The following is a 27,500-nucleotide window of genomic DNA, read 5'->3' as shown; positions in this document are numbered from 1 at the left end:
TACACACACACACACACACACACACACACACACACACACACACACACACACACACACACACACACACACACACACACACACACAGAGGGAAGAGTTGGACTCGCCTCGGCACCACAGACGTGCAATTCATCACCGCAGCTGCTGCTGACTTCATTAAAATGACCTCAGCACGCACCCCCTGCTCCACAGACACACCCACACACACACACACACACTTATACGACTCTGTCTCTGAGTCTCTGACTCTGACTCTCCACAGATACACCCTCAGCCAACACAGGCAAACACACACACACACACACACACAGACTCACACACACACACACACACACACACACACAAACACACACACACACACACACACACACTTATACGACTTCTGCTGAGTCTCTGACTCTGACTCTCCACAGATACACCCTCAGCCAACACAGGCAAACACACACACACACACACACACACACAAACACACACACACACAGACTCACACACACACACACACACACACAAACACACACACACACACACACACACACTTATACGACTCTGTCAATAGTGGGCCCGAGCTCCTCCCTTAGGTGCTGGTTTGTTTGCTTAACTTGCTGCTCAGTCAGCTGTTGATTCGTGCCATGCCTGGGCCACATCCGGGCCAGACATGAGCCAGATCCATGCTTCTGTCCACTCCAGTTCCATGTTTCTGTCCACTCCAGATCCATGCTTCTGTCCACTCCAGTTCCATGTTTCTGTCCACTCCAGATCCAGGTTTCTGTCCACTCCAGATCCATGTTTCTGTCCACTCCAGATCCATGTTTCTGTCCACTCCAGTTCCATGTTTCTGTCCACTCCAGTTCCAGGTTCTGTCCACTCCAGATCTGGTCCAAACTCATTACAGTCAGTCCCTATCAGGGCCAGAGCTAAACCCTCTCTCCCTCTTCCAGTCTGTCTCTGAGCTCACCCTCTCTCCCTCTCCCTCTCCCTCTCCCACTCCGTCTCTGAGCTGGCTTCACGTCATCAGAGGTGTTTCATTTTGAAGGTCATATTTGAATACGCGTGACGCCATTGATTCACATTGCATCTGAATTGCATCTGCGTGCGATTCAGTGTGATGATGGTTCCTTGCAGCAGCGCGTCTGTGGGCTGTGAGCAGCTCCGAGGACGGAGGGAGGGTGATTGGGAGACTCTGGCAGATGTGACAGGAAGAGAGTAATTTACGGCCTGGGAGAGAGAAGCGCTTTGCCCATAATGGCTCGCTCAGAATGGCTGCTGGTGATTTCCTCATTATCCTGTCATGGGGGCCAAGTCTAAGATGCACTAGGCCACGCTGGGCTTTGATGGAGGAGATACATGTTTAGCTGCCTCATGTCAATTACAGTCACTGAGTTACGGTACAATACTTTAGGTCAGCATTAGTATATACCCTAACTAATTAGATCACCACAGCTTGAATAAATGGTCTCTTTCAGTAATAATGGCATAATTGCATTTATTTTGTATGGGTTAGCCAGTCAAGGAATCCTGTCTGCTTTGACAGGAGTTGATTACAGACTCTCTGATTGAAGCAAAACACTTTAGTGGACTTCACCACTACTTGTAAAATGTCTATTCAGGTTCACACACTCCACCCAGACCACAATGCATTGCCCTGGCCTCAACAGTTTAAATTACCGACATGGCAACTCTCTCTCCAGTTCCCATATATTTCCCACAGAACATTGGGTCATTTGGCAACTGCATTTTAAAACAGTAATATAAGATCAAATAGACATTTCAATCTCATGGGCAGGCAGGCATGGTTAAGTACTGCCTATAGTAAGGGTATATTCCATTGGATTGTTAGTGAAGGAGACGTAGGTATACATGTGTATTGTTCCTCCAGAGAGGCTGTCAGCTGACACTGTTCTTGATAGACAAATGTAACCAAGGCGCGACCGCGATCTTGTCTGCTGTTGATAACGTTGCAGGTCATTCCAAATGAAACCGTTTTAGCGGTAGAGTTCCCTGTGAAGTTTCTTGGATTCTATATTCTTTGCAGTCGTAGGGAGCAGGGGATACAGCGTAGGTACCCTTGCTATCAGAAGGCAGCCTTGGTCATTTTAGAAGCTTCTGCTCTCAAAGCCTTGGCCATTCTAGAAGCTTCTACTCTTAAAACCTTTGCCATTCTAGAAGCTCCCCTGGATAATACAAGTTCATTAGGCTTGATGGCCTCGCCCCAGTGTATGTTACAGCGCATCAGGTGTGTGACAGGCTGTGTGACGTGACAGATGTGGTGTTTGAGCGGGTGGGTCAGCCCCCTCGTGTGTGAGGAGCAGGTGGCTGGTTGTGATAGATCACACACACACACTCACACACACTCACACACACGCGCGCGCCAGTGCTGTCTGCCTCGTGTGAGTGTCGCCGTGGCGACAGGTTCGCCTGGCTGACAGATTAGCGGGTCCCTCGGAGTGCGTGGCATGCTGGGTGGACATGATGTAATCAATCAACCTCCCTTAGAAATCCATCAGCGCCCCAGTGGCATGGCGTGGCACGGAACAGCATGGCATGGCATCGCCTCTTGCTTTTTTTTACCCGCACTACTGAGGGCATCAAGACAATGCGTTGACTAGCAGAGCCTGCATTGTGCTATCTTATGCCTCTCTTACTGCAAGTGGTTTTGTTTGTTTGTGTGGTAGAAATTGATCTGGGATACCAGTGAGGGGGTTGTTTGTCAGCAGCATAATATTGACTTGTGTCCACGCACCCAAGAAAAGCAGTTTGGCTCTGTGACCCTTAATGTTGCTGGAAGGGGTGTGTGTGTGTGTGTGTGTGTGTGTGTGTGTGTGTGTGTGTGTGTGTGTTTTGTTTCTTTTTTTCTCCCTTTGGCGCTTGCATTTCCTGATAACACTGTAGGTGTTGTGGCATGCTCTGAGGGAACGATGTGATCTTAACTGTGTGAAATCAGACACTATAATGGAGTGTTTGTAGCTCAAGGCCAATTTCCTGTGGTCCTTCTGTTTAGTTTTTTTGTTGTTGTTGTTGTTGTTGTGGTGTATTATTTATTTGTTTCCTTGGGAAGGAAGGGGCCTGTGAGTGGCCGCACTGTAAACAAATCTAAAAATAAAGACTGGCTCACATCTCCACCACTCAGGAATACTCAATGCTCTCAACACTGTGTGTGTGTGTGTGTGTGTGTGTGTGTCCTAAAACATCAAATGATGAGTGAATGAGTATAAAATAGAGATTCGTCTGATCCTGCTCACTCTACATAGGGTGGAAAAACAAGAAATTTCCGCTTTTGTCAGACATGCGCGTCATACACGTTTGTATGCACGAGTTTGGTCAGGCTCCTGGGAACAATAAGGGAAGCAACGAGAGGTGAAGGGAACGAGAGAGAGAGCGATACAGAAGGAGGGAGACAGAGATAGAAAAATAGAGGGATAGTAAAAGAGAGAGAGAGAGAGGGAGAGAGAGAGAAGAAGGGAGACAGAGAGAGACACATAGAGGGATAGTAAAAGAGAGAGAGAGGGAGAGAGAGACAGAAGGAGGGAGACAAAGAGAGAAATAGAGGGATAGTAAAAGAGAGAGAGAGAGGGAGAGAGAGAGAAGGAGGGAGACAGAGAGAGACAAATAGAGGGATAGTAAAAGAGAGAGAGAGAGAGGGAGAGAGAGAGGGGGAGAGAGAGTTGAATGTCCTGTGACGGTCTACGCTTATTTTACACCTGTGCATTGTCACCAAATAACACAAGGCTTATTAGACACAAAGTGTAGTATCAATACTGATAGACGTACAGGTAATATATCATTTGTTTACAGAGCTCCTCAAAAACAAGCTGTAATTAGCACCCTGAAGGCTGGCGGTTGAGGTTTTTAATCAGGCACTCAATCTGTCTCAGCAGGAGCGAGCATGTTCCTCCTTTCCTGCGGCCCGCTGCGCTCCGCAGCCTGACTGGAGGAGGCACAGACAGGAGGTTTTTACAGAAGCAGGAGAGGAGATGGGGAGAGGGGAGAAGAGAGGAGAGGAGAGGAGATGGGGAGAGGGGAGAAGAGAGGAGAGGAGAGAGGAGAGAGGGAGAGGGGAGAAGTGAGGAGAGGAGAGAGAAGGAGAGGAGAGGAAATGGGGAGAGGGGAGAAGAGGAGAGGAGAGAGAAGGAGAGGAGAGGGGAGAAGTGAGGAGAGGAGAGAGAAGGAGAGGAGAGGAGAGAGGGAGAGGGGAGAAGAGAGGAGAGGAGAGAGAAGGAGAGGAGAGGAGAAAGGGAGAGGGGAGGAGAGAGGAGGAGAGGAGAGGAGAGAGGGAGAGGGTAGAAATGAGGAGACGAGAGAGAAGGAGAGGGGAGAAGAGAGGAGAGAGAAGTAGAGGAGAGAGGGAGAGGGGAGAAGAGAGGAGAGGAGAGAGAAGGACAGGGGAGAGGAGAGGAGAGGAGAGAGAAGGAGAGGAGAGGAGAGAGGGAGAGGGGAGAAGAGAGGAGAGAAGAGAGTTTCCTCCTTTCCTGCGGCTCGCTGCGCACAGACAGGAGCTTGAATGATCAGCCCAGGAAGGTATCAGTGCGAATGACTCATTTAATTCAACAGAGCTCCGCTGCAGAAAATCTGACGTCCTTGGGTGTGTGTTTGTGTGTGTGTGTGTGTGTGTGTGTGTCTGATGGAAGAGTTGGCATAGAGAACTATACTGTACGTGGATATGCACAGAATTACGGAGAATTAATTTTTTGAGAATTTCATATCATATGAGATTTTAGAGATGCAAACTTCTACTGTAAAAATAAAAACTACACCCCCTCAGGTAAAACACTGAACCCACGAGGCCATGTTTTAGAATACATAGTTAATGGCTACCAAGTCAGGCTTGATTCCAAATCTCAGGTCTATGAAAGCAAGCACATGGGACGATTCTCAGATGAAAGTCTATCTTTGTGTGTGTGTGAGTTGTGTGTGTGTGTGTGGAGTTTGAGGGGTTTAAGGAGTGAAAGATGGCCTGAGCGCTGCTCACTGCGGTGTTCTCACAGACGAGGCAGCTCTGACAAACTCAACTCAACCACATGAAGCGTCTTTGTTGTGCTGGGCCTCCCTGTAGATTTGTTCCTTTTTAGTGTCTTATGCAGTCATTTACCCAAAATGCACACACAAAATACATGCACACACACACACACACACACACACACACACACGTGCGCGCGCGCACACACACACTCATACACACCACACCAGGTGATTCCAAACCCTGTGTTAGACCCACAAGAAGGAGCGCTAGATCAAACTCTCCTCGTCTGCCGCTTTTGAGATCCGCCATCAGAAAATAGCGCAGCACAAAGGAAGCCGTTCTCGATTGGGTGTGTGTGAGTGTGTGCGCACGCGTGTGTGCGTGTCTCGTCAGGGATAAAGCAGCCGCTACCGTCCCTCCCTCTCTCTTCTGTGTGAGTACGGATCACAGTGTGGCGTCCGACTCTATTTTCTGCCTCTCTGTCGTGAAGTCTGGGGAGGATCCTCCGTAATGACTGGCCTTTAGGTAATTATGGAGTGTGCATACATCTGCAGAAAGCTGCTGATGAATAGCCCTGGATGAAACGGGGAGGAAAAATGGAGAGAGAATCGGGCCTCCTAGCTGAGAAACAGATGCCTGAGCTTCTTTTGTTGAGATACTAGCTTCTGCTTGGAAGAGGACCTGCAGAGGCTGTGCCAAGTCATTAGGAATCGTCAGAAATCACATGTGTGTGTGTGTGTGTGTGTGTGTGGGGGGGGGGGGGGGGGGTGTATGGGTGTGTGTGTATTTGGACATGTCTCAGAGAACTAATCGGTTTTGTCTCTGTGTGGTACTTTCTTCTGACAGAAATGAATGACAGATCATCTCAGTAGTTTACACAAAACAGCCTGACTGCAATATCAGGAATGGGTGTTTCTGTGTCTGTGTCTGTATCTGTGTGTGTGTGTGTGTGTGTGTGTGAGTGTGTGCTTGTGTGTGTATTAGTATCTGTTCTTGTATGTATATACACATACACCTCAGACTAAATTTGGATGCAAATAAGGTCTCAATCCTGGTCCTCTTAGACCTAAGTGCAGCATTTGATACTATTGATCATGACATCCTAATTCATCGTCTTGAAAAGTTAGTTGGGCTTTCTGACTCTGTATTAAACTGGTTCAGAACATACATCAAAGGGAGAAAGTTTTATGTCAGGCTTGGAGATCATGTGTCTAAGAAACATGACATCTGCTTTGGGGTTGCACAAGGGAGCTGCCTTGGTCCATTATTATTCTCACTGTACATGCTGCCACTTGGGGACATCATTAGAGAACACAATGTATGTTTCCATAGTTATGCTGATGACACGCAACTATACATCTCTGCTGAGCCAAATGATGCTGCAGCAATAAACTCCATTACTACCTGTCTTTTGGCGATAAATAAGTGGATGAGCAATAATTTCTTAAAGTTAAATGAGGACAAAACTGAGATCCTACTAGTCGGCCCTAAAACAAAAAGAGAAATGCTGTTTAACAATTTGGGGAAATTAACTCCCTTGATTAAATCGGAGGTTACAAGTCTTGGTGTTATTTTAGATTCAGATTTAAGCTTCAAGTCTCACATTAACAAGGTGACGAAAACATCATTTTTCCACCTTAAAAACATAGCTAAAGTCCTGCCATTTATAAATAAAAAAGATGCTGAAAAACTGATTCATGCCTTTATTTCAAGCCGTCTTGATTATTGTAATGCAATCCTTACTGGCAAAAACAACTGAGAGACTTCAGCTCATTCAAAACTCTGCAGCTCGGCTATTAACCAGAACCAAGAGGAGAGAGCACATTAGTCCAGTTTTAGCTGCTCTGCACTGGCTTTCAGTAACTTTTAGAATTTACTTTAAGGTCCTTCTCCTAATATACAAAGCCCTTAATGGGCTAGGACCAAGTTACATTGCAAACTCCCTAGTCAAATACTTGCCCTCAAGAACACTGCGATCATCGAATGCTGGTTTATTGGAGGTTCCCAGCAAAAGCCGTAAGAAAATCGGGGACGCAGCATTTGTCAATTACGCCCCAGTGCTATGGAACATACTGCCTATAGACATCAGGGAAGCCAGCTCGCTTAACATCTTTAAAAGAAAACTAAAAACGTACCTCTTCACATTAGCCTTTAACTAGCTACCACTTCGCACTATATATATATATATAAATACTTTTAATTTAATTTAAATCTCTACTGGTGATATTAAGGGGTTGGATTAAATATATCTCTATAATTATAATTATAATTTTATTTTTTTTGCACTATATCTTTGTTATGTTTCTTTGATGTCTATTTTTATGTGCATGTCATTTCTTTGTGCATATTATGTATTTGCTGTAAAGCACTTTGAGCTGCATTCTTTTGCATGAAAGGTGCTATATAAATAAAGTTTTATTATTATTATTATTATTATTATTATTATAAGTATACATGATAATGTGTAGTAGTGTTTTTGTGTATGACAATGCGTTAATGTATGTTAGTGTGTGTGTGTGTGTGTGTGTGTGTGTGTAAATATGTGTGTAGTATGATTGGCTAGGATCCCAGCTCGCTGCTTCTTCTTCTTCTGCCGAGCGAGAGCCTAGAGTGGGAGCAGGAGGTTGGATGCCCTGTGGCTCGCGAGCCCTTCCCTGAGTCTCGGCGAGGATTTGATCTGATTCTTTCATTTGTGTGCTCAGCGCTGGGGCTGTTGGCCTGGGGACTCCTGCTTTTTATCCGTGTGTTGACTAAGGTTGGCTCTGCTATTCCTCCCCGCTGAGCCTCCCCATCGCTCACACACTGACAGAGCCGCGCTTATTAAAATCTGTCACGGCCCGATGCGAGAGACACTCCTGAGCCCAGCTCATCTTCTGCGGCACGTCCTCCTTACGCACGGGCCATGGCTGCGGCTGCACGTATATGTCGACATGTCTATTTTGAATTCCATTCAGCCCTTTCCAGTGACTCCTTCCTAATGTGTGTGTGTGTGTGTCTGTGTGTTTTGTGTGTGTGTGTGTGTGTGTGTGTGAATTTGGGTCCGTGGACGGAGTGCTCAGAGGCTTTTTACGAAGCGGCGAGGTGAGAAGCCAAGGCTGATTTCTCATGGGTCTTTCATGTTTCACAGATGTGAAATGGATTCTTCTTTTTGTGTGTGTGTGTGTTTGTGTGTGCATGAGCGATTTCATAAAAATTTGCAGAAGGCAAACAGTAATTCCAGTGTGACATTTTCGACAACATGCATACTGAATCAAAGGAGCTCATAAAATTCCTCTTAAGAGAAGGTTTTCACTGATAAACAATGCCCACGTTGCAGCCGGAGTTTAGGAGAACAGAGCATCCTTTTGGAAAAACAGAGCATCCTTTAGGAGAACAGAGTATCCTTTTGGAAAAACAGAGCATCCTTTAGGAGAACAGAGCATCCTTTTGGAAAAACAGCCCCAAACCCCCCCCGCCCCCCCCAGGAGTGCGCTGATTCTGACGCATTCTTCCAACTCATATGGTCCTCCTGATCCCGGCTGTTGTTGCCAGATGCACCTGAGTAACACACACACACACACACACACACACACACACACACACACACACACAGACACACACACACACACACACACACACAAACACACAAACACACAGAAACAATAAAACAAAAACACATGCGCACACACAGACATGCACACATATACACATACACATACAAACAAACACACACACATACACACACACACTCAATAAAACAGGCATGCACTTTTTGCTGCAGAGTTCCACACGGATACCCCAAAACAGTGTCTGACTCTGGAACAGTCCCGGCGCCGATCCCCGCGTGGGCCTGCCGGAGCCGGGCCAGAGCAGGGCCAGATCTGGGCCGACGCAGTCGCTATCAGGAGGACACACCTGTCCCGCATCCCACCTGTCCTGCTCAAATAAGAAAAGAAAAAAAGGTCATAGCCTCACAATAAGCCATTTCGGCCTTATCTCCCTAAACAGTAATGAGCAACGCCGCCTCTTCTTTTCAGCGCTGCATCCTTGCCAAGTGATAAGGCACAGCTTCCTGCTAGTGCACCAGGCTGAGCAGTGGACACTGCCAGGGGCTGTGAAGGTAGCTGTGCATAGCGAGTTTCCGGAGTCCAGAGGCAGTTTGACTGGGTGATACCACGCATGCTATATCCAACGACACAATTATACTCCTAATCCTCATGTTTCCTCATGGATGAACTTATGATTTTCTCCAGAAGAGGCCCTGTTTATGCAAAAGGCTTCAGAAATAACACCTTCATGGCCAAACAGTGAGACAGCAGCAGAAACTACACAGTGAGTTTTCAGAGACCCAGAGGCGGTTTGATTTACTCTGCTGATACTGTGCATAGTGTGTCAAACAACACAATGATACCGCTAATCCTCATGTTTCATATGGATAAACCATTAATGCATTTTGCCAGAGGCCTTATATATGAAAGAACCTTCAGAAATATCCTGTAACTCGTATTGTAGGTGGCCAAAAAAGTGAGACAGAGATGGTATGAATGTGTGCTATATGCCAGGCACATGACATCTGGTTTACAGTTTTACATACGTTTACTGCTTTCATATGTTTTCTGAAATTTGGTCTAATTTTTTTCAAAACTCCACGCGCAATTCACATAACTGCACACCCAAAAAGAAGAACAGCTCTTATCTCCCGGAAAAACTCAATAATCCCTTTTCCAAATCAATTTTAATGTGCGTCAAATAGCCAACACAGCAATGCATGTGGTTAGACTTTTTTGATCACTAAATATACACTAGTGTGATAAATATAAAACAGTCTTATCTTTGTTTAGCTTAGTATGCCTTTTGAAATTACAGTGTTATGATGCGCTTCATAGAACTGACAAAACAGCTACAATAAACTGAATATATAAACACACAAATATAGTATAGTACACATTTCAGTAATTTTTTCTCCATGACAGCAAACTAAACTAGATTAGAGGAACATTACCAAAACAGCGGCGTTCAGTTAGGAATCATATCATACACAATATTTCGTAGTATGTAGGAAGTATAAAAAAAATTACCCTTTGTACATGATACATACAAAGAGACTGTGTGATCATACCCAGCCTTCGGTTACGGTCTCATCACAACCAACGCCCTGCTTTGGAACTGGCACATACGGTGTTACATGTAATTTTCGAAGGGCAGCGCCTCAATACACACAAGTGTTCAATGTCTGATTGGGGTGTGTAATTGTTTAGAAATTGAAAACTGAGTGAAAGGCTACTGAATGATCTTATAGTTTTCACAGATTTAGTGGGGTAGGGGGGTTTCTCTACGAGAGACGGGTTTTAGAAATTGTGTGACATGTAAAAATAACTTGTGTGTAATTATCATGATCGCTCTCTGTGGAAGGTCTTGAAGATTTACCTCATGCTGGGAGACCACAGGGCACTAATATCACCTTAATGAATTGTACCCTAAAGCACTGAAGGAGAGGAGCTGTGGGCGCATGGGGTAATTCTGTACCGAATAGCATGGATGGTATCTGCACGGCTGCGGCAGATAATTACTTGAGGTTGTGCCCCCGCGCTTTATGAGGAGGCCGCTGAAGAGATGTCTTGATTTCCTGAGGTTGTGTTTCTTGGTGGGAGGCATGTCTAATATGGCTGTGCTGAGAACACGTCAGTTGTAATCAAAGGGAACAACTTGACTTCGCTTACTACGCTTTGATTAAACAACATCATCCCTTTTTTTTTCTGGCAAGGCGTTCTGGCAAAGATAATAAACCGGGAGTGTTTCCGAAGGCGACGGCTTCGAGAGAGGGGTGCGTGCTCGTTGTGGGGTAACTGACAGTGTGGGGTAACTGTAACTCTGCTTGTCCCACATGTGCTGGGAAAAGCAGAAGGTGCACTTTCACTTGGTCTATTTCACATGCGGTTTGTGTCAGATCCATTAAGAATTATCTCTGCTGCAAATGGCAGCTTATGTAAATGGATGCAAATAAGAAATAAATTGATTTGATACATCCAAAACTAAATAATTCCCCCTCCACACGTTGTAACAGTTCTCTACCAGCAAATGTGAGCTCAGTAGTATTGCTTAAGCTATTTTAGTCTGTGCTGCAAAACAAATGAAGCAAATATTTAATTGCATGTGATCAAGCTGTTAATAGATTATTTTACCATCATAGCAAGCTGGTAACACAGATTATGTAGGTTGAAATGTTACATTCACCCTCTCCACACACTTCACAAAAACTGTTTGAAGAAATGGACTGGAGTTAGCTTTATAAATGAATAATCAGAGGATACGATGTTCTGTGGTGAAGGAACATATTTCCTTTAGTATGTGAAGCCTTCCATGTCTCTCCCCATGGACCAGCAGCCATCTCCCATTTTGTGCAGTCATTCAGTAAGTAACACTTTCTCTGCAGGTTGACCAGGGCCTCCATGTTCAGCTCACAAGTTTAATCAAATGAGAAGGCACAGCCAAAACACGAAGTGGGAATGGTGCTAACAAATACATCTTGACAAAGCCCATATATTTTTCAGTGTTGTCATGTCTCACATGAAACTCCTAGGGCACGATGATTTTGTGAAGATTATCTTCCTTCGTGTCATCTCATGCAAAACTAGACCTCATTTCCTGTGTGGGTTGAACTTTCACTTAGCACATTTCTTTGTTCAGCACATAAAGAAACAGCCTTCTCGTTTAAAATGTTCTCTTGGCTTTATTATCCACGGGGAAACCAGATTCTCTCTTTGGGGACAGCGGAGCGGACCTCCGTGATTCAAGCTTGGCGATCAGCGATCTCCGAACGTCAGCTCACACCTCACCCACCGAGTCACATTTGAATCACCGTCAGGCGTCACAGACTCGCGGCTGACCAGCAGAGACGAGCTCTGAAAAATGCTAACCTCTGAAATGAGAAAAAGAGTAGGCTACTCGCGATAAGTAGACCTACATCTGCACGCCTGAGACCGGATGAAGAGAGCAAAGGGTTAGACGTCTCACAATCCTCTTTCAGGACCATGGATAGCGCTACGCTCGGTTCCTTCCTCGCTCCCACAGGGCTAGTGTAATGCAATATTTTAATAAGTATCGGCCGGGCCGCCACGGTGTCGGAATTAATGGAGCAAAGGATTGCAATGACCGGCTGGTCTCATTATCTGTGGCCTGGTAGACTGGGAAGGCGTGGCGGCGGATGTGGAATCCGATTGCTTTAACCTCCCGACACCAGAGCGGCCGCCGAGTACACAGCAAAGCCAGGCTGCGCACACCAATCCCAACACATGACATTAGCGGGTGTCTTTTAATTCCTCCCGGCGCTGTTCCCGCTCTATGCCTTCTTTGTGTGCAGTAGCGTGCACTGGTGGAAGGCGGGAGAAGAGGTCTTATCAGCTCCGAACACAGCTTTGTCCAGAGGCGAAGTTTGAATTTCACCATAAACAGGCCTCTTTAGCCGAGTCAAAAGTCCATCCATCTTGGCTCTATGCCTGAGAATGATAGAACGGTCCTGACAGACAGTGTAATGCTTCAGTATGAACTTCAATATGGACAAGGTTGATGTGCATAAGATTGCTTATTTAGCTATGGATATAAACATGACACAGACATATGAGTTATGATCATAGCAAGTAGAACACATTATCTTAATGGCAGTAAATATGCTTAGCATATGTACTTATGTACTGTACTTACAATATTCATAACTTTCACAATCTTTACAGTACAGCAATGTTTTTGTTTCCAGCTAATGCATAGCTCTTACTTCAGTTTAAATTAATTTAAGTTTAACCGTAATATATTAAGTAGCAAAGAGTGGCAGCATACTGACACACTAGTGTTCAAGTTTGACTAAGAGCATCTCCAGCCAAGAACAATGGAAGCAAACGGGTTCTGGCTGTACAAAATACCCTAGTGCTGTTACATCCTGATAATCAATATATCCCACTGCCTAATGGCATAGCTGTGATGGAACATGGGCTATGTTATACACAGGGTTCTCACACCTTCTGTACAAGGTTCTATTTAAAACATGATCCTATTCAGGAAGGACACATAACACCTCACTGTAATATTATGTTGATTCATTTCACCTTGAAGGGCATTAGTATCGGTGGCTACATGGTGTAACACTGCTCAGAACAGGCCGTGCGGTCTCTATGGCTGTGGCAGATAAGTACATTGTTGACATATAAATTATATGTAAGTGTGGCCCAGTCTTTGACAGTAGTGGCAATCTTACTGTTTTGATATGTAGTCCTTCATCAGGCTGCTCCGCCCCTGGGTTTCCCTGTCAGCCCTAACAGCACTCAGAAAGAAACCTCTGTGGCATCATTACCCTGAACGGACCCGGCCCAGCACCGGCCCAGATCCTGCACACTGCTGGCATATCCTCAGGGCCAGATCATCCCCAGAACTCAACCTGTGTAGGGTAATGAAAAAACACAGGCATTAAGAAAGAAAACACAAAGTAGATTTTGCGGAGATACTATCTTTTAAAGAAGTGAAGTAGCTGGCCAGGGCAGAAAGATAATTACACTTAATAAGAAGTCTTGAAAGAGGACAAGATCTCTCAAAATGATAGCAATTATCTTACACGCTGAGAAAATGGTAATTCACTCTTAAATGAAGATTTATGGGTGGATAAAGAAGCGTGAGTCTTACAAATCCCAGATGTTTCTGCAGTGCATGGTCTTTCTTTTATATTCCATTTATTGTCTCGTCTAAATCCTTGGCCCGCAGAAATGTCTTGGGGGTGTGTGTGTGTGTGGGGGCGGGGGGAGGCGAGCGGGGGGGGGGGGGGGGGGGTTGTTAGGGGTCTTGTTTATAAATCTGCTCCATAAAAAGCAATGTTAAGTCTGTGGTGTACTAGCCTTTATAGACTACTTTGCCATTTGAAAATGCTGAGGAAGGAGAACCCGCAACAGCACCAGGGTTTTATCTCCTCTTACTGCTAAACACAAGAAATCAAGACATTTTTTAAAGTCTCATTCCTGTGCGCTGTTACCGCGAGCTGAAGCCCTGTGTGTGATGGGAGACTCAGCAGACACGTAATACTCCCTCTACTGTGAGTGGCGCAGGCAGTGGCTTCCGCTCTCAAAGAAAAAGCAGCACATCCCAGCGATCAGCCAGCACACATCCAGCAGCTTTTAGCTCACAGAGTCAGATGGCGGAAGTTGGGCTCCAATCACGCAGAGGCGTGAGAATACGAGCGGGAAGCCATCTCTCTCGCACTCGCACTCTCTCTCTCTCGCTCCCCTCCTTCTCTCTGTCTCTCTCTCTCATCCCTCTCTCTCTCTCTGTCACTCTCTCTTCCCATGTTTATTTTTGACTTCTCCTGTGAAACGTCGGCTCAGAGGATAGCTGTGCAGTCATCTCCCACTTAGAGCTTTCTGAGTGTACTCTTTCTCTCTCTCTCGCTTTCTCTCTCCCCCTCCCTCTTTCTGTCTGCCTCTGTCTTTCTTTCTCTTAGAGATTTCTGAGTTCTCTCTCTCTCTCTCTCTCTCTCTCTCTCTCTCTCGCTCTCTCTCTCTTCAACTCGGAGCTTTCTGAGAGTACGCTCTCTCTCTCTCTCTCTGTTGTCGGCGCTCTTAAAACGGAAAGAGGAAAACAAGCGGCAGAGGAGTGGAACCCTCAGTAGAAGATGGAGAGGGCCATTGTTGTCTCTGCCAGGTAGTCTTCTTTGGCCTGCCACCAGGAAGCGTGGAACTGGGTTGAAAGAAATGGGAGCTTGCTTTGTTTCGTGATGTTCTCCTTTCGATCACTTTAAAGGAGTTTCAGCTCCAGTTCATTTCCGTGATTGAGGCTTGAGGCTTGAATCCTGGTCCAAATGACCTGGCTCTTGTCAATTAAAAGGTGAAAATAAAAAATCGAAATCCCTTTGCTGTTTCTGTAATGGATGTTAATGTAACCTGGATCAATGATCAATCTTGGATCAATGAACAATAAGTAAAAAAAAAATAAAAAAATAATCAAAATCCTATGATCATCTGTATGTACATTTAGGTTTTTATCCGGCACAGTTTACAGCACTGGTACGGTACACACCTTATTAGTATGTGTTCAGGGAATCCGACCCATAACCTTGGTGTTCTTAGCCCCTAGATCTCCCAGCTGAGCGACAGTAAAACATCCATCCTGTGATAGAAGCACAGTGGGTTATTTTGGTGAGGGTGCGACTTTGTACCCACACATCTGTGCATCTCTGTCAGCATGTGGTATTTACCTAAAGGACACATGGCCACGGTAATAAGGCACCCAGAGGGGACTGATGAGAGGGTGTGAGCTTTAGGAAATGTGCTTGAAACACGCAAACAAATTACATCTGATGCTCTTCCCTGGCCAATATGCGGGCCTCTCATACACTCAAAGGTGTATGTTGGAGAGATGGTCATTACATGTGTGTGTGTGTGTGTGTTTGTAGCTTGAAGGAACGGCTTTGTGTTGGTTTAATTATTGTGAAATATAGCTTTGTCAAAAGCACTGAACGGCTGCTGGATGTCAGCTCCAGGTGGCTGTGTGGATGGCACACCTGTGTGCGGCAGCCTCGTAATGAGCCGGAGCTGTTTTGACAACGCTGCAGAAACTGGGGAGCAGGGAGCACTGCACATTATATTACTGGAAGTTGTTTGCGCTGGGGGTGACGTGTTTTTGTCTTCGTGACGCGCTTCTTTTTATGGTCAAGGATCAGCTTGTTGTTTAGATTGCCTTGGCCACCTCCAAGGTCGAGGGAGATGTACTGTGGCAGACTTTGAATCAAAGCGAGCCTCCCTCTTTCGCTCTCTCTCGCTCTTTCTCTCTCTCCCTTTCTCTCTATCTCTTCCTCTACCCCCCCCCCCCCCACTCCCCCCCTCGGACTCTCACATGGCAACCCTCTCTGTCCTTCTGTTTTGGGCCACGACCAGCAGGCCATGCGTATATCCCCTCCGGGAGTTGTGAGTTCTTTTTTCGAGTGCGCCAACAAAACCCATCGTTTTAATTATGCATTCCTTTGTCATAATTGCTCCATTATGTCTGCGTTATGTTTTTTTCCCGTGTCCATGTTGCTGGGGAGGGGGTTTCAGACTCATGGCGGGAGAGGATATTGATTTCAGCCTCCCTTTGTGTAAAGTCACTTGGAAGTGGTCTATGCTTGGCAGAGCACTTTAATTGAGGGGAGGCAAAGGTTCCTGCTGGTTAATAGTGTGGTCACACCGGCTGCTCCAAAATGAAGGGTCATTGGATATTTTCTGTGCCGTGCTTCATGGCCACAGAACAGTGTGGCGGAGAGCCAGAGCGGGCACTGGCCTTCACTCATCAAGTGCATTGTGGGATACCGTGAGGGGGGATTCAATCAAAATGATACGTCGTGTGCATCGGCAACAGCTGCAGCAACAGCAGCGGCAGCGGCAGCGGTGCAACGGTAAACGGCAGATGTTGGAAGCCATTTCTGCAGCAGTAACTGCAACATCACAGCATATTTGTCTGGCGTGTGTGTGTGTGTGTGTGTGTGTGTGTGTGTGTGTGTGTGTGTGTGTGTGTGTGTGTGTGTGTGTGTGTGTGTGTGTGAATCAGTGACAAGGGAGTGAGACACAAAGGAACAGACAGATGAAGAGAGAGAGAGAAAAGAAAGAAAGATTTAGAGAAAAAAAATGAAAATGAAACGGATACGGTCAAAGAGAGACAGAGAAAAGAGAGCAGAGAAAAAGAAACAATGAGAGATCTAGAGAGAGAGAGAGAGAGAGAGAGAGAGAGAGAGAAAGAGGTCTACACCATTTGGGTAACCCGTGGGCTATCTCCTGCGGTCTCCTGCCACACAGATAGCAATACAGGGTTGTGTGAATGAGGGCATTAACGCAGGAGGGGGCTTCAGGCCCTCAGGCTACCTGTGAGGGGTTAACAGCCAATTACCTGTGTTTAATATGATGTCATGAAGCATTCCTGCCTGCTGTGTGCCCATTGTTCTCCACTTGTCTCCGAGCATACAGCCACAGCGAGCCGGACCAACTCCCCGACGACCCTCCTGCCTGGTGCGTGCCGTTTAAAGAGACACACATTCCCATTTCTGCTAATCTTTTATTTCTCTCTCTCTCTCTCTCTCTCTCTCTCTTTCTTGTTTTTTTCTGTTCTCGATAACAGAGAGATGAGTAAGGAATGAAAGCAGACGTACTTCAAAGCAGAATTTTACATTAAAGAGATAATGAGGGTTCTGTTATCCGTTGCACGTCATATCTTCCATTCCATATCATAGCGTATCTTCTGATTGAGCCCTGTAGAAAATCTTTTGAATTTAACAGAACAGCATAATTTTGCATATAAACGTGGTGGTGATAGTGATAGTGATGTGTTATATTGTACTGCAGATTTTTAATTTTTTTTATGTATCGCACTTCCTTAATTTTAGTACTTTTTACTGAAAAAATTACGAAAGTCGAAGACGAAAGACGAGATGTGAACGGTTCTGTTTAGAAATCAAAAAAGGTTCTGCATTTGTTAGAACTGGATCCTTTTGGCCCCATGTGGTGTATGGAACACTTTTAACATCTGTTACTCAGTGTGTGATTGGCTCCTGTAGGAACCCTATGGGGTCTTGTGTAAAAGCATTTGATTACCTGATAGTTCTTTGAACTGGAGAGGGCTCCCCAGCAGGGACCAATGAAAACCTTTTATTTTCAAGAGTGTGTCGGATCCCCCTGGTGTGTTATATTAAGTGAAAGTGGGGTTGGGGGGGTAAAGTGATCTGCGCCTGAACCCGTGCTGCGAACGTGACTGGTAACTCCATTTGAACACGTGTGTCGACATCAATAATGAACAGGCCTCCCTTTGGAGGGCATTGTGTTTGCTTCACTCCTCAAATCAGGTGGTTAAGTTACCTTAGGAGGCAGCATAATAGGAGTCATGTCCACAGGGTGGCAAGAGAAAATGAATGCTTGTATTACAAAACAGACTATAATGCCCACTTTGAATATTACATAACAAACACATTTCGCTAATGAGGTTTTGTGTACGTGCGTGTGTGTGTGTGTGATGGCGCTCCACAGAATATTCCTATTAGACCTAAATAGACCTAAATGCATTTTCTTCTCGCTTGCCTATAGGCTACATTAAATAAGTCGTAAAATCTATTCCCACCTGCAGTTTTGTGCACTCTAACCTAGCAGAGGAAAAATGAGAATTGTGGTCCTATTTATACTTTAAATGAGCCTGTATAAATACACCGAGATGGATCCTCAGAGTGCAGAACATGCAGGGTTTTTAAAAGGGGAATTAAGGCTGTCAGAAATTAAACTGGCTTTAGGTTTGGATGAAAACAAGGGAGGGATAGAGGGAGATGGAGAGATGGGGGGAGAGGGAAAGAGAGAGAGTGAAAGTGAGGCTGAGGGTGAGAGAGAGAAAGAGGAAGAGAGGCAGAGAGAGGGAAAGAAAAAGAGGGAGAGAGAAAAAGGGGTAGAGGGAAGGAGCGAGAAAGAGACAGTGAAAGAGAGAGGAATAGAGAGAGAGAGAGAGAGGGAGAATGATGTATTTTTTCATCCTTTCTTTCCGCATCTCTGCCTCTCAGTGACTACACCAGGCCCTGCCAAGCCAGCATAAAGACACTGCAGTTCTTCACTAGAGAAATGAAGGAGGAAAAAAGGAAAAGAAGAAGGAAGAGAAAAAAAGGCTCTCACATTGCGCCTTCTCTCTTCAGTGCTTATGAGCAAACAGTCATTTTTCAGCGGTAATCAGGGCCCCCTGGCTGGCTAACCACGGTGTCACACGGACAAACGGCAGCTTCCTGCTCCACCAGTCTATGCCACTGCGTGCGGCGGCCATTTTCTCTCACAGGGTGCTGTCTGGGGGGGGAGTGTATTTTTGGTTTCCTGGAGTGCTGGCTTGACAGGCCACTTTGAGAGATGCTATGCACCGTATGTGTGTGTGTGTGTTTGTGTGTGTGCATGTTTGGGTATGTGTGTATTGGCGTGTGTGCACATCGATGTCTGATGTTTGTGTGTGTGTGTGTGTGTGTGTGTGTGTGTGCATATTTATGTGCGTGTTCTGTCTGTGCGCATGTCTCTGTGTGCGTGTTTGTGTGTGTGTGTGTGTGTGTGTGTGCTTAAGCGTATGTGTGCGTGCCTGTGTGTGTGGGAATGCCGGACCCGTGGTATTGTAATGAGCGAAATTAAACCTCAAAATTGCTCCGAGAATTAGCTTGTCCAAACATGTCATGGAACTCAATTATGCATCCAATTATTGTCAAGCTGCTCTCGCCGGGCCAAGTGCTGTAACAACATTCATTAACCACTGTTGAATAATAAACAAAGGCAGCGGCGAGACAACTTCAGGGAGCCTCTGAAGAAAAAAAAAAAAACATCTCCAGTCCTCTCGACTCAGCCTTCTTTATCGGTCCAAATAATGCTGAAACGTGGAAACAAACAACGCTAGTCTTGTTTGACTGCTAAAGACAGAGCGAAGAAGCTCAGATTGACAAGATGTTTTAGAGGCTGAAGCTGCAACTGGCTGTAGCTTGTGTGTGTGTGTGTGTGTGTGTGTGTGTGTGAGAGAGAGAGAGTGTGTGTGTGTGTGTGTGTGTGTTTTTCTGTGTGTGTGTGAGTGTTTTTTGTGCTGACTGACTGAGGCAAACAAAGCATCACGACAACAGAGAGCGTCCCACCCAGAGCGTTGGAGCCTGCCTGCCTGCCTGCTTTCACGTGCTGACAAGCAGTTGGATCCCCTCTGCTGAGTGGCACTGAGCCCAAACTCTGGGCTCCACAATAAACTCATTTGGATGATTTTCTTTTCCTGTGCTGCTTGTCTTTTATTTGCTGTCTTCCTCTCTCTCTCTCTCTCTCTCCTTTCAAATTCAACAGAAGCGTTATTGGCATGATCATAACATTCTAAAGTATTGCCATAGCATTTGGGTTGAGGAGGTACATTTTATTTAAAAGATCAGAAGAGAATGGGAGGAGGACAAAATCCATTTCTCTCTCACTCTCTCTCTCTCTCTCTCTCTCCCTCTCTCTCTCTCTCTCTCCTTGTTGCCGTCACCTATCAGTTATGTTACCGGCTGTTTGCTCGATTGGGTGTCCATTTTTACATGCAGAGGATTACCTGGCTTACACGCCCCTGCTCTCTCTTTCCTTCCTCTTGGTCTCTCTCTCTCTCTCTCTCTCTCTCTCTCCCTGCCTCCTTCTCCTCTGCCCTCTTTCCCACGCACCGCGGCGCTGGTCAATAATGCATGACTGCATGCAAAGCCACTTCTGGAAGGAGGTGAAGCAAATGGAACAGGCCAGGTCCTCCCTCCCTGACTCCCTGCCTCCCTGCCTGCCTGCCTCCCTGCCTGGCTGCCTGGCTGCCTGGATGCCTGGCTGCCTGTGTGCCTCCGTGGTGAATAATGCATCAGAACTGAACTACAGCCTCTTAGGGGCCGCCTCCAGGGTTCTGGGTTACACTGGGCTGGGCTGGGCTGGGCTTTTGGCCTCACTGGAGGTTGTGAGTGCTGGCCAGGCCGTGTCCTGTCCTGCTGACCAGCTGGCCTAGCCGTGAGGCTCGCCTCGCTCATCCTCCAAAGGCTAGCGATTCAGGAAGTCAATGTAGCTATGGCTGCTATGGGACCTGTGTGTGTGTGTGTGTGTGTGTGTGTGTCTGGATGAAGCCATATAAGCTGACCGCCAGGCAAAACGGGCATGTTTGCCGTGGGAGCTGGGGAAGGCGTGGGCTTAGGGGGCATGGCTTGACAGAGTTGTTACTCCGTCGTGGACATGTGTTTGAAACGCCGCTGTCTCAGGAACGCAGCGAAGTGTGTGAGCTCGACACAAATGGGATGTCACAGAGCCTCCTCGTTGGGAGGCCAAGATACGACATCAAAAGACTTCTCAGGGTTCCTAGAAGCAATCTCCTTCTTGGCTTCTAGAACAGACAAGAAATGGGAGAAACATTTTGGACTCACCGAATGCCTAGTGCCATACCAGATTGAGCTAGCGCATGTAGCTACATACATACATTTTTTTGGACCCTTCAGATCAGATCACATGAGTTCAACACCACCCCAACAGCAACAATTCACCAATTTTTTTTCCGTCCCTCTCCACGATTGTTTAGCGAGAGAATAAGGAAAGGAAAGAAAGAAAGAAAGACAAGGCTCCGAGAAAATGTGCGAACAATTTGTCGAATCACTGGTCCTTCATCCTGGTAATTAGTGTGTGCTCGATATTCTGCTGCTCCAGACAAGCAGGAGAGGATCCCAGTCGTCGCCGGAGTTCACTCCCCCCAGTCGTGACTCGGTGCTGTTTGTGTTTGACTGACACAGATTGGCTTTTAAACAGCTGCATAATTTTCAGCCTGGGCAGACACATTGTCAGGCGGAATGTGCCGAGAAAGCCCCGAGATCCACTTAGCATTGCTTTGATCTCATTAGCGCTTAGGCCCAGTTCCTGCTTTCAATTTATGTCACATTTTCTTCAGGCTTTTGAGTGCTTATTTGAGTGAGTCAAATCCATGGTTGATAAAAGGCATCAGAGACAGAGTCTGGAATCGCTTCAGTGGGTTTGGGTTTATTATATAGAATGTGTGTTTGTTTATGGATCTATGAGTGTATGTGTGCCTGTGTGTATGTAATCAATCAATGAATAAGCCATCAATCAATCAATCTGTCAACCAATCAATCAATCAATCAGTAAATCTATAGAGAGCATCTTCAGAAGACACTCTGTAGACCGCTTTGTCGACCATGTGGTCATATGTGTGTGTGTGTAGAGATGGTTTTAGGAATTGAATAATTGTAGTGGAATGGTTGAAAGTAGTGCTCTGTACACATGTGGGCATGTGTGTGTGTGTATGTGTGTCTGTACACCCACATGAACTACAGAGTTGGTTTTCAAAGTGTGAGCATGTGTGAGTGTGTCTGTGTGTGTGTGTGTGTGTGTGTGTGTGTGTGTGTGTGTGTGTGTGTGTGATTGTGTGTGTGTGTGTGTGTGTGTGTGATTGTGTGTGTGTGTGTGTGTGTGTGTGTGTGTGTGTGTGTGTGTGTGTGTGTGTGTGTGTGTGTGTGTAGGTGAGCGTTTGGGCACTAGGTCCATGTTGCGTAAGGCTCCGGATAGATGACTCTGACCTCCGCCCGGGTGCCTCTCTCTCTGGATGCGATCCTTTGGGACAGCCCAGGCTGCCTGCTATTGGCTCAGTGTTGACCCCCACCCTTTCCTCCCTTCTGCCCCTCCGCATGTCGCCAGGGGCTGCACTCATCTTCATGCCGCTGCTGTTGCCACGATGATGAATTCAACATACGTCTCTCTCTCTCTCTCTCTCTCTCTCCACCCTTGACGCCCACACAGACCCCCCTCTCCGTCTTCCTCTCCCTCTCCGTTTTCCTCTCTCTCTCTCTCTCTCTCTCTCTCCCTCTCTGTCTCTCTCTCTCCCTCTCTCTCTCCCTCCACCCTGGACGCCCTCACAGACCCCCCTCTCCATCTTCCTCTGCCTCTCTGTCCCTTCTAAAGGCCAGGCGGGGGAGAAAGGTTGCCAGACGCTGCAAGTGTTCCAGCACTTCTGAGGTTACTGAGCTGGAAACGATAAAGCAAATAAGCCCAGAGACGTGTCAGGCTTCTGGGTGAGGATAGTACTACACAGGATTGTGAAAGAGGAGAACAGAACGGAGGAGGTCGAGAAGAGAAGAGAAGAGAAGAGAAGAGAACAGAAGAAATGAGATGAGATGAGATGAGATGAGATGAGATGAGATGAGATGAAATGAGATGAGATGAGATGAGATGAGATGAGAAAAGAAGAGAAGAGAAGAGAAGAGAAGAGAAGAGATGAGAAGAGGATTGAAGAGAAGAGAAAAAAGAGAAGAAATTAGATAAGATGAGATGAGATGAGATGAGAAGAGAAAGCCACAGGAGGAGAGCACTCAGGCAGAAGAAAAGTAAGAGAGGAGAGGAAAGGCCTCACAAAACCACAACCAAAGACTCTCTGTTCCAGTTGGAGCGCTCAAGGCGACGCTGTAACAGTTGTAATTGATTGTTTGAAGAAGAATTTGAGGCGCGTTGGAGCGGTGGTGGAGTTGTCACAGACTCCTGTGAGGCGCCCCGGGAGGCACCGGCTGCACCCCTGTCGAGGCTGTGAAGTCAGTTTTTGGAGGAAGGAACGAGACAAGAACTCTCAATTATGCAGAGGACGTCATTCGCATGGCGCGGATGTAGTCATGCAGAATTCATAGAGACCTTCAATTAAGATTTTGCTCCTGAAGAAGTCTTAATAAATTAAGTTTGTTAAAAGACCAAAAGCTCATCTGCATTCATTCTCTGCACAAGCCTGCTTATTCAGACATGCAAACCTACATAAGTTGCAGAACATGCGGTTTTCTATAATCTCCCCAGAATCTCAGACGTTTATTTATTGCAGAGTGCTTTGTTTTAAGTGCAGTAGCCCAGGGAGTTGAAATGCTATAGATTTAGCAGTTTGGGCTTGTATTGGATGTTGCACACGGCAGATTCCAAGCTGCAACCTCGGTGACACTCATAAAAACTCACATACATACACACACACAGATTGTTCACCCACACACACTTGACCAGTTGAACTGTATATCCATATATTAATGGCATTAGAGTCTATGCATATTTATTTTGTACTATATATACACTGACATACTGGCAGTACCTACACGATTTAATGAATTCTGACCAATAGTAAGATACACTCTCACGACTCGCACCCTTTTCACCCTGCTATAGATATTAAATTATTTAGTCACATTCCTAAAACCATCTGTTATTGCAGATTCTCTCTCTCTCTCTCTCTCTCTCTATATATATATATATATATATCAAAGCTTACTGTAATCCTGCATATCTGCACCTTTCACAGTTTCAATTTTCTTTTTTTTTGTGTGTAATTCCATCCTACAGAGTCGGCACCCAGAGTTGTTTATGCTTATGTTGTTCCCATAGCAATGGTGCTGTTGAGAGGAATAGAACCACCTGAAATATGATGCAGAATAAAAAAGAATCCATGGCACTCTACCATGTCTATCCACAGCACGCCTTTTCCCTGGCCAGAGCATAACTTTTAAGGAATGATTCCCTGGCATTATCACATTTATTTTACGTTATAGTGCTCAAATGAGTCCCTTAATCAGGGATGGCCTCAAATGCCTCTCGTTCCTCGGCGAGTTTTGAAAGTAGTTTGGTTTTTATGTAAGTGGAGGCGTTAAAATTATATCCCAATTATTATTCTTTTATAGCCCTGCCGTGCTGTAGCCTCCTATCTAAATAGCTGTGGCAACACATTGTACTTTTTATGTGCTATTAGGCTTGGGTAGACAGGCAATTGATTTAACTGTGTTTTTTTGCTGAGCTCAACAGCTTATGCTGTCTGGCATACAGTGTCGGCTACGGTCATATTGTTAGCGTGAGTGGCCTAGAATACCCTCCACCACGCATCACTTGTAATCAAGTTTGACTCTGTGAAGTATTTGTAGGCAGAAGACCACCGTCTTTCTCAATTCCGCCGCTATATGCTTTCTCATGGGTGGATAGTTTGCCCCTACTGCGTTGGTTTCGGGGTTAGGGTCTCAAAGAAAAAGATGGACGCTCGTGGCAGAAGAAGTAAAATCATTGTAGGAGAAGATGTGAAAAAAACAACACACAAGGCGAAACTTTAGGATCATTTTGCATAAACAAATTGTAAAGAAGATCCTTGAATTGTTGGTTTTAGTCTCTTGTTTGTTACTGCAGTAACCGGCGTAATTATGTGTGTCCTGTGGCTCAACTAGTCCAGGCAGTAGTGAAGCACAGAGGTGCATACAAGCAGGAGAAGTGTCCCGATGCAGCCCCTATAGAAAAGTTGGGTGTCTGTAGTTTGCGTGTTGTTGTTGTTTGGCTGTGTCTCTGTGTCACTGTGTGTTTTTAAGTAAGGCAGCAGTGCGTCCCTGTCCCCCGTGCATGTGAGTGAGACTCTAGACCAATGAGAAGTTTGGTGTCTCCTCTTCCTCTCTGGCTCTCCCACTCGCGGTGGAGGAACAGATGTCTCCTCTTCCTCTCTGGCTGGCAGAGACACGCACCGTGGGTTTGGCATGGCACATCTCTGCCTGTTAAATTGGACAGATCCCCCCAAGGTGGATCCACTCACAAATGTTTCCAACCAACTCTTATAGGATGCACACACACACACACACACACACACACACACACACACACACACACACACACACACACACACACACACACACACACACACACACACACACACACACACACACACACACACACACACACACACAAACATACACATACTCCAACCAAATGACCCACACAAACATTTCCACACACACACACAAACACACATATATGCACACCTTCTCACTCACCTACTTTCACACACACACACACACACACACACACACACACACACACACACACACACACACACACACACACACACACACACACACACACACACACACACACACACTGTATTGAATGAGTGGGTCAAGCGAAGCTAGGAGTGGTGATGTCTTTCTTCCAGACAAAGTAACTAACATAAGAGTGAGGAGGAGAGTTTGAAGGAGAGCAACAGAGAGAACTATGTCAGACATCTGCCCATCTGTACAAGGGGAGGGAGGGAGGGGGGGTTCCACAGGGACTAATTAGCGAAGTCGGAGTGGGCTGCCTGAGCTCATCTACAACCTCATCACCTTCGAGTTGGATCGCACTTTCCTCTGCTGAGTCACAACACGCTAACGCGGTTAGGCAGCCCAGTTTCGCCGCCGCCTTTTGCTCCCAACCGCCCCTGCCTCCTCTCAAAGAAGACGATTATATTTTTAACACTGGCACCGAAAAGGCTAGAACATCACACATACACACACATACACACACACACAAACAAATATATAACACCCATACACACAAATGCACACACACACACGCACACACACACACACACACAAACAAATATATAACACCCATACACACAAATGCACACACACACACACACTTACACACACACACACACACACACACACACACACACACACACACTCACAAACACATATATAAATGCACCCATACACACAAATGCACATATACACACACACACACACACACACACACACACACACACACACACACACATACACACACACACACACACACACACACACACACACACAGAGAGAGAGAGACACCGTGCTTTTAAACTTATACGTTTCTTTTACTTCCCCAGATGGATGACTGACATTTCAGAACACACTCTTTTGCTATCCCCTGAGGCTCTCTCCTGTTTTATTGTCTCGCGAGCTGAGTGGAACTGAGACGAGACATTGCACATCCCTCTTGAGAAACCTTCGTTTGCAAGCATTTCGTGTTCTAATTTAATATTTTTTTGCGGAGGCATATAGAAGAAAGAAAAAAACAAAAAGATTAAGGGCTGGAACAATTGATTCATGACCTTTGTTTCGCTTACATAATGTGTGTTTGAATTAAGAGCTTACCTAAACAGGCAAGGCCTCGATTAACAGCCTTAGCTCTCGAACTGATCTGGACAGGCCTGGCCTTGCTCCAGGGCATAGCAAGTGCTACACGCAGGCAGCTGCTTAGCATTGTGTGTGTGTGTTTTTTTTTTTTAAAGTAAACAACAGTGGTGGTTTGTTTTGCCCTCCAACCAAAACATGTCGACCTTCTTACGCGCTGTCGAGCACCACTGCTTGTTGATGAAGTGCCGTCCTCCGAGTCAAATCGACTCAAGTCCCATCTTAATCGATCGCCACCGGGAGCGTGGTGTTTGGCTGGGCGGGGGGTGGGGCGACGACAGCCGTCCCCAGCACAAGTGGACATCTCATCCAGGTCTGTCTACATCACTTTCAACCACCTGTGTCTAATCCCGACACCCACCAGTGCCTTGGTCTGAGCCTCTGGCTTTAAAGGAGTCAGCTAAGAGTCTGCTAATTATTCTTGCTAAAATGCTGGGAGCCTCCTGTGCATCTTGTGTTTGTTGAACAGGTTCCTTTTTTCTCCCTTTCCACTAATTGCTTGCACATACAAATTATGTTATTTTTTTATTATGCCAAAAACTTCCTAAAGTTTTCTTTTAGGCACTTTCCTACAAACCAACCAACCAAGCAAAAGAACCAGCCAACCAACAAACAAACTAACAAACAAACAAACACACAAAGCAGAAAGTTCAAAATAGATAGAGAAGATGAGGGCTGTGGAAAATCTCAGAAGTCTTAGCCAAAACATGGGACTGCGGAGGTCTCGGCACACGAAACCAATCTTTTTGCCATTGCTTTTCCCGGAGTGGCAGGGAGCCGGCTGGCAACGGGATCTCTGATTGCATTGTTTGTTCCGGTCTCTCCGGGCCTCTCTCACAGAGTGGGCGATCTACTGGACAAAGCGCTCGGAGAATGTGTTAAGATGGCCGCCTGAGCCAGCCAAGGCTGGCCTCTGCCTCGGTCTCTCTCTCTCTCTCTCTTTCTCTGAGAAGAACAAAGGCAGAACAAAATGGAAATTCTGAGTTCTTTTGAGGATTTGGAATTTGCTGAATCAGATATTGCTCGCTGGACTGATTCCAGAGCTGGACGTACTCCTGTAAATTAGTGCGAGTTTGAGTTGCTCAG

The 27,500-nt window shown here is 46.0% G+C and overlaps 1 protein-coding gene across 1 annotated transcript in view; it reads left to right on the top strand.

Moving 5' to 3' along the window:
• The window catches only part of tafa3a (TAFA chemokine like family member 3a), an 84,255-nt gene that overhangs the window by 18,797 nt on the left and 37,958 nt on the right, over positions 1-27,500 (top strand). The window lies entirely within an intron of this gene.

This window comes from Clupea harengus, chromosome 5 (genome assembly GCF_900700415.2).
Source record: "Clupea harengus chromosome 5, Ch_v2.0.2, whole genome shotgun sequence".
NCBI classification, from domain to species: domain Eukaryota; kingdom Metazoa; phylum Chordata; class Actinopteri; order Clupeiformes; family Clupeidae; genus Clupea; species Clupea harengus.
Note: the sequence above shows the minus strand (reverse complement) of the source record. Positions and strands in the feature narration are given on the sequence as shown.